This window comes from Schistocerca piceifrons, chromosome 3 (genome assembly GCF_021461385.2).
Source record: "Schistocerca piceifrons isolate TAMUIC-IGC-003096 chromosome 3, iqSchPice1.1, whole genome shotgun sequence".
Classification (NCBI taxonomy): Eukaryota; Metazoa; Arthropoda; class Insecta; order Orthoptera; family Acrididae; genus Schistocerca; species Schistocerca piceifrons.
Window position 1 is genome coordinate 798,634,983 of NC_060140.1, and position 8,372 is coordinate 798,643,354.

The following is an 8,372-nucleotide window of genomic DNA, read 5'->3' on the forward strand; positions in this document are numbered from 1 at the left end:
TCTAGGCGCTTCTGTCTCTGGCATTGATGTGTATGATGTGCTTCGGTTAGTTAGATTTAAGTAGTTCTAAGTTCTAGGGGACTGATGGCCTCAGATGTTAAGTCCCATAGTGCTCAGAGCCATTGGAACCAAAATTAAAGCAACAAAGCACTATTTCCCCATCCTGCATCTAATACACGATGCAATTACACAAACATGTCAGTATGACTTTATTCTGCACGGAAGATGACATTCCGGTTAACGGACAACCACGCCAACCATAACGTCAGGGCCTCTTACACACGGAGTAATGTTTGCCGGATAGTTCCATATTCTCAGTCGTTGTGCAAACAGTCGCAGACGCTGCAGTATGGCACAGAGAAGAAGCCTACCAGATTCTCTGCGGTGGAGGACCATAGGAAGTGTGGAAGCAGGACAGTCACAAGCTGATGTGGCCCGGTGGCTTAATGTGAATTGTCCTGTTTTTTCTCGGATGTGAAGACAGTTTTTAAAGACCAAAATTGTAACCCGAAGACCAGTGCAGTGCCGAGCATGGTGTCGTCAGAGAGAGAAGACCGTTATTTCGCTGAACAAAGGACCTCTCGCTCCGCAGCTGCTCACGCTAACCACGGGACCACGGCGCTCCTGAGCTCACACTAACCTCGATGTTGCCTATCTTGCGCAGGGACTACTCAGTTTGTATATTTTGCTTATTTTTTTCATAGTTCCACACAACTTCTGTCTGTTCTCTCGATTTTTCAAGGCCTATCCACTGTGCCAACTTATAACTAAATGTGAAGGGGGTGCGATGGGGAGGTTCCCTTGCTTGTATTGCACGACAACTCTCATCCGACCGGCATTCAATGAACGTGTTGTATCGAGGCAAACGGTGTACAGAAGGCTTCGGCAGAGTGCCAGTTATTATCGGAGACCTTCTGTATATGCACCTCTGGCGCCTCTTCACAGAGGGGAACGTCTAGAGTGTAGTAGTTAACACGCCTCGTGGACGGCCGAACAGCGGGTCAATGTTGTATTCACAGTTGAGTCCGATTTGGTCTAGAGAGAGATTCTCGGCGTGTTTGCATCTGGAGGAAACATCGAACACGATTTCGGGACACAAACTTTATGTGAAAGAAACTGATATCGTGGAGGATCCCTAATGGCGCGGGTAGGAATTACGTTGACCATTCGAACAGCTCTTAGTGAAATTGTATGGGTGAATCGGCAAGATTTAACTGGTGTCAGGTGTCGTGAAAAGATCTTGGGAACCCATGTACTGTTGTTACGAGACGCTGTGGGCCCACACTTGTACTGATAGACGATAATGCTCGACCTCATGGAGCATGGGTGGTTGATGTTTCCTGGGAAACTGAAGATTTTGGACGTACAGCGATTTGAATCCCATAGAACAAATCTGGGATGCTCAGAGGATACGGGTTGCATCCCGTCAGCATCCACCAACCACTCTCCAAGATTTGCGAGCAGTTTTGCAGAAAGAATGGACGTTACTGCCTTGCCGCGCGGAGTGGCCGTCCGGTTTGAGGCGCAATATCACGGACTGCGCGGTCCCGCCCTCCGGAGGTTCGAGTCCTCCTTCGGGCATGGGTGTGTGTGTTGTTCTAAGCATAAGTTATTTTAACTAGTGTATAAGTCTAGGGACCGATGACCTCAACAGTTCGGTCCCATAGGAATTCACGCACATTTGGAGAACGTGAGACTGATGACATCATTCACAGCATGCCCCGTTGCCCGGCGTGTATTGCTGCCGGAAGTGGTCACATTCCATACTGAACGCATTAACGAGTTGTCGGGATGAGTGTGCAAATCCGTGAAGACGGAAAATTTTTGTCCATCCTTATGCATGTTGCATCTGTCTACTTTCTGTATTCTTTACATTCATTCTAGTATACTGTCAACTCTTTATACTGCTGTGTAGCAAATAAAACGCAAGCTTGTAAAATTTCCATCTGTTGCATTAATTTTCACATTACCATGGGTAAACTGTGATCTGTCTTCTTCGAATTGAATGTGTAACGAAATATTAATATTTTCATAGAATTAAAAAAAAAAAAACGTTGTACGAAATCTTTCAATTGTCAAAATCGTAAAATTGTTCAAGATCAAATACGATAACTCGTTCTGGTTATTCAGACAACTATCCTTCAATGTATGTAGTAAGGTTAGACCGTATCGTCTGCATATCTTGGTACTACGTAAGAAAGGAAAAAGCAGTAGCTTCATCTAAGAGACAGCTTCAATAAAGTCATGCCCGTACCAACGAGATTTAAAAAATGGAAGTTCTACAGCAAGCTTATTAAAATTGTACTTGAGTATAAAACTATTACAGTTCACCGTTAGAAGACGTAACTTTTCTCAACTAAGAGGATAAAATATAGATATATGTAAAGTAGATCAAACTAGTGTGTGACCTATTGGAAAAGACAAGAGTGATAACAACTGCTAGCTGCTAGCTGTTTGATCTGTAATGACTGTGTGAACAACCGAAACTAGTTATTAAATTTAATCGTGTATGTTGTTTTCGTTCTAGGCAACTAAAAGATATTGTGGAAATATTTTTAAAAATTTTCTCCATTTCCTGATAATATCAGACGTTACTATAAATGTTAATACATAATGTAAAAACCTAGAACGAGTCGCCGTCTATAAAGTTTTGCAGGGTAGGCAATCCTCCGGCCTCCACGGTCTGTGATGAAGTACTGCTCCGTGTCATCTATCTGTTGTTTCACCGTCCTTCAACTACTTCCCATAGATGGCCACGTCAGTAGCCGACCAGCTGCGCCAATTTCATGATTCTCGTTCCCACGTGTCGCGTCATAACCATCTTGCCTTGTCAAAGTCGCTCGTATCAGCAGATTTTCTAAGTAGCAGTCTGACAATTTGCAAGCGGAGAAAAATAAAGGAAAGGACTCGAGGAAGAGCATAAATTATGATCCATTCATACAGCACTTCATTCCTACCCTGTAAATTATTCCCCAACACCTTACTAAATTCGGAAAATGGCTCAGAGAACGGTAGTAACCATAACGTAAGAACCGGCACTATTTCCCTGCTGGCTGTCATCTCACTGGTTAGTAAGAAACGTACAACTGTGGGATGAGAAGTGGATGGAAGTGAAGGGCAAGAAGTAGAGGTCGGTGAACCAATCGCTCACCACCGTTGTATCTCAGACCAAACACATAACCTTGAGTGAAGACATTGCTCTGGCCCATCTCGCATCAGGGCACTGTCCTTCAATGCATGGCTCCATTCTTCGGGGAATGGACGGTTCTTTGCAGCAAACGAATCATAGCATGCCACTTGAAAACACAGTGGCTTTAAAATTTTTGATATGCACAGTAAACTTATGTTGTGTCTTCTGTTTTATTTGACTATGCACCGAGTGTGTGAAGGCTTTTAGAGAGTTCACAAGTGGCTCTACGACTCCCACAGATTTTAAGTGGGTCGTTTTAGTACGTCGCACAATGCCTGGTTCATTTCTATTAAGTCTAGTGACCTAAGAAGATTTTAAGTTGCTCTAATTAGATGTTCCTTTAATGTATATCTAAATTTTAACTTTTTAATCTTTTTTTTTTTAAGAAGTGCTTGTGCTTTGAGTATGTGTATGTGTGTGTGTGGGGGGGGGGGGGGGCGCTCTGAAAGAAACACCTGTTCTCATCGTATTTTCTAAAACCTCCCCGTTGTTTATGTATTTCTTCGTCTTCCGAAATGGCATGCATGTCATTTCCTACCGCACTTAATACTGACTTCTTCACATCAGATTGCTTACAACATCAGATTGACGTAGTCGAATAATGATTTCAATTCTGAGGAGAACTAAGTAGAAAACATCCCGCCACATCGTTGAATGAATGTTTCACGATTCTCATGAACAGAATTTGATCGAGTAAAAAATGCAAGATGTTATCATTTTTATACTCTCAAAGCACAATAACCGATTAACTTGCTATGTGTCTGTCCCTCGCAGTTAAGTCCCATGAGATTTCACACACATTTGAACATTTTTTTCAGACGACGAAACACATTTTTATCTTGCTGCATATTGACAATCGGCAACACAAACCCAGTTATCAGATGCACCAAGGGCCAAAAGCATATCCACATATTTATCGTTTGTGTATGCCATACATCTGCCACACTGGTTTGGAGGTTTACAATGAGAAAATTTTGTACGTGTACGCTTGTACATTGGAGTCTGTTATAGGCGCGTTACTCCGCTCGCAACTAGTCTCTGTCTGGTGGACAGCGCTTAAAGTATAAGCACGCCGTCAGTCATGTGCGCTGTTCCACCTAACGTGCATGACCCCTCTCACAGATAATGTTCGGCATGGATCATCCCAATACTGCTAATTATGAAATTATGAAATTTAGGGTTTGGAATTACACTTTTTCCCTCATGATAACAGACGTGATGTTTCCACAGTTTCATAAATAGAATAATAATAATAATAATAATAATAATAATAATGCATTGAGATACTTAGTAAACAGTATACGGTTACCGGACTCAGTACTGAAAGGCATAATTATTGGGTCCATGGTGATAACACACACAGATAGTAACTGAGTTTGGACATTATTTGCAAAGTATGTTGCTAGTCCTACTGGCAACGTAAGACCCTAGAGAAATGCAATGGACCTAAACGAGGCCAGAATAATAGTTGATACTTATCTATTTGACCATTGGAGAAGAGTACAAAGAAAACAGGTTTCGCATCTACTTGATGAAGTGGTTCGAATAAACTCACGCCCACGACGTGGAAAGGGCTTCTTTCAAGGCTGACCAATCTTCCATTTCTACAATTGTAGCATGTAAGTGCAAATGTTTTCTAGAGGACCATCTGCAATCGCTGTTGACGATTAAGATACCAGATACCATACCATGTGGGCTACATTTACCAAATGAAAAAAAAAAAAAAACATTGGCGTCAACTCAGGATCAAACCATCGATCTCCTGCATATTAACCAAAAACTCTGTCTATTGCACCAACCGCAGATCGCTTGTAACCTGAGCTGACAGACGTAGTTACCATACATGTGATTACAGTGTTGCCAGATTGCCACTCTTTAACGTCCTTTTTCTGACTGATGTACTCGCTGGATGAAATTTTGTGAGAGATATTTTTTTATCGCCCGTGTGCGCGAATTTCGCTTCACCCTGTATATTATTCATACTGCTCGCTTTTGTGCAGTCAGTACTTTCTTTTTAACTGGTGAGTTACCCCAGAAAAGGGTTCCATAAGACACTACTTAGTAGATATATGCAAAATATGTAAGGAGGCTGATACATTTATTTCCACAATTCGCAATTATACGGAGAGCAGAATTGGCTGAACTTAATTGTTCGAAAAGCTCAGTAACATCATTCTTTCAGTTCAAGTTTTCACCAATATGTACACCCAAAACATTGGAGCATTCTGCCCTACTTATGAATCCTACTCATGTTCTACATCAGTTGTTGCTATGACTGTGTTGTACTAAACTGAATGTAATGTGTTTCTTTTCTTCAAAATTTGGGGAGAATCTATTTTCAGACTATTCTTTGGAATATGTCATTTACTAACTCTTCGGTTGCTTTCTCTCTAATGGGATTTCTTATATCATTAGTATCATCTGCAAAAGTACCAGTTTTTCTCGTTGAATGTTTAGTGGAAGGTCATTCATGTAGTTATATAAGAAATAGAAGTGGACCCTAAATTGAACCCGATGGGACTCTTTTTGTGATTTTACCCCAGCCATAATTTTTTTAATTTATTTTTAAGATATTGTCTGAATTATTCAGCACAACTTTTTGCATTTTGTTTGTCAAGTGTGATTCAAATGGCTCTGAGCACTATGGGACTTAACATATGAGGTCATCAGACCACTAGAACATAGAACTACTTAAACCTAACTAACCTAAGGACATCACACACATCCATGGCTGAGACAGGATTCGAACCCGCGACCGTAGCGGTCGCTCCTAGAACCACTCGTCCACACCGGCCGGCCAAGTATGATACAAACCAAGTTTGTATAAAGTCGTCAGTTCCATAAAACGTAATTTTTTCTAAAAGAGTGTCATGGCCTACACATTGGAAGGCCTTAGAGAGATAAAAAAAACAACAGACGATATATTATTATTTGACGAGTGAATGTATTAATAGCTTTCTCAGTCAAGCAACCTTTCTGGAACCCAAATTGTGATATGCTAAGTAAATTGTTCTGAAGTGCGCGACTACTCTTGAGTACATTAGCTTTTCGAATATTTTGGATAAAGCTGTCATTAAGGAAATTGGAAGATAAATGTTTAAGTCTGTTTGTCACCTTTCTTAAGAAATGGTTTAATAATTCTAAATTGTAAACTGTTTGGAAAGCTTCCCTGTACCAGTGATGCATTGCTTACCTCACTAAAGGTATTGCTTATTAAGCTGGAATAAGTTTTCAGAATTCTGTTTGAGATTCCATCAACGCCCCAAGAGCTTCAACTGGACGTCTACTGAGTGATGACAAAAGTTCTTTTTCTTAGACTAATCACGTTTTATGCTCCATCAGGCAAACGGCCGTTGACGTGTACGGTGTGAAAAGTATGGAAGCAAATACCTACAACAATTTTCGGAAGTGTACCAGTCGGAGGGGGGAGCGTTATGGTCTGGGGAATATTTTCGTGGCATTCTATGGGTGATTTCGTAATTTTGGAAGGTACAAGTATGCATCACACGTACTTATCTACCTTTCGGAACCATATTCAGGCTTTTGAGAGGTTATCAGATTAATATTAGTATATAGTGTAGTTCCTAATGATGTGATTTGTCACATCCGATGAGAAGACTTTGTAACACCTGATCTACCGTTTAATTTTTGCACTCCTAAAAGAGTTGTAGTTCTTATTTCCACTTCAACAACATTAGAAATTGTCTTAAAAGATTGGTGAATAATTCTCAGTTCTGGATAAACAAAAGTAGATTTGGAGTTAGATAGAGGGATGTTATAACCTGCGCTGGGTGGCAGGATCGCGAAATAGCGAGGGCGGCGTAGTTGTTCCTCTCCAGTAACAAGTGGAGTTGGGAGAGAGGCCAGTAGCGGTGGACTGCGCTGTCCCTGCCGTTAAGCCGAGACCGGACAACGTAAACAAGACTTGAGCTAATCCCCGGGTTTTATAGAACTTCTCTCGGACCTCGAGACAGCGTGACCGGGGCGCACAGTAGAAGGGTTCATTATATGTGAGGGTAAGGCAACTACTTCCTAGTGCCGACTGCCCCAAGAAAAAAATATTACGCAAGAAGATTCCAATCTGATCCTCCTGTCCCACAATACACAGCATGTCATTATCTAAAACCAACAGTGGTGTCATAAATAACAGTTCGCTGTAACACAGTGTCCTATTACATATAATCGCACTGTATTTTATTTCATTTCTTTATTTATTTTTTTACAGATTGACAATTCGTTTTTCTCTCGCTACTCGAGTGTACAGGAATTATTGTCAGCTGTAAGAACTACATTCAGTAAGTTTATTAATATACAAAGCGGTTTTAGAATAACAAAAAGATTTAAACACACATGTGTTTTTAAGGTCTAATACAGAAACTTGATTCGAGTACTTTTTTTCGAGATAAAACGTGAATTCTTTTAGTGAAGTGTAATATGCAGGGAAATAAAATTTCATATCTTAGTTGATTTTATCAGTATGATGGTGGTGTATGGGTTTGTGGCTACATGAGGGTACGAACGGATAAAAGTGGCGCTGGACAAAAAGTTTGAGGATGTTGGGTACGTGTGGATTTGGTGAAAGAGAATAGGAATCTATATTTTATACGGCGCGGGCCGTATTTAAGAGGGAGAGGAATGGAGATACTGGGGATAGGTCACCAAAGAAACAGCTGAATTTAAGAGCAATGGGGAGATAGGAACCCGGAAGAAGGTTTCTGGGAGACTGAACAGACCTCTGATGGAGTTACGTGAGTATACAGCAGAAGTTGATTAAACTTGTGTGGCGATGGTATCTACAGAGCATGTAGGTGAAGTGCTGGGGGATATAGTGATATAAGTGCAGCAGTGTGCTGATGTTGGATAAAAGTGATGAAGTTACTGGCCGCTTCGTGTCAAGTGTGAAAAATAGTTTAGGGAATCCTTATGTGCAAAACACGGGGCAGGAGAAGCATGTAACGTCAATCCTCCATAGCCATTAATAATTAGTGCAACGATTCAGAATGGATAGCTGAAAAACACCGAAAACAACTCTGCAAAATGTTTTAGAAGTAACTGTCTGCAGGAATAACAGGCGCCAGAGATTTTGTTGTAGCAAAGAGTTAGCTGGTGGTATAGTTCACTTGTTGCCTATCCGCACGGCTTTCACCTGTTACAACTTACATGCCTTTATCTGGCCTATATT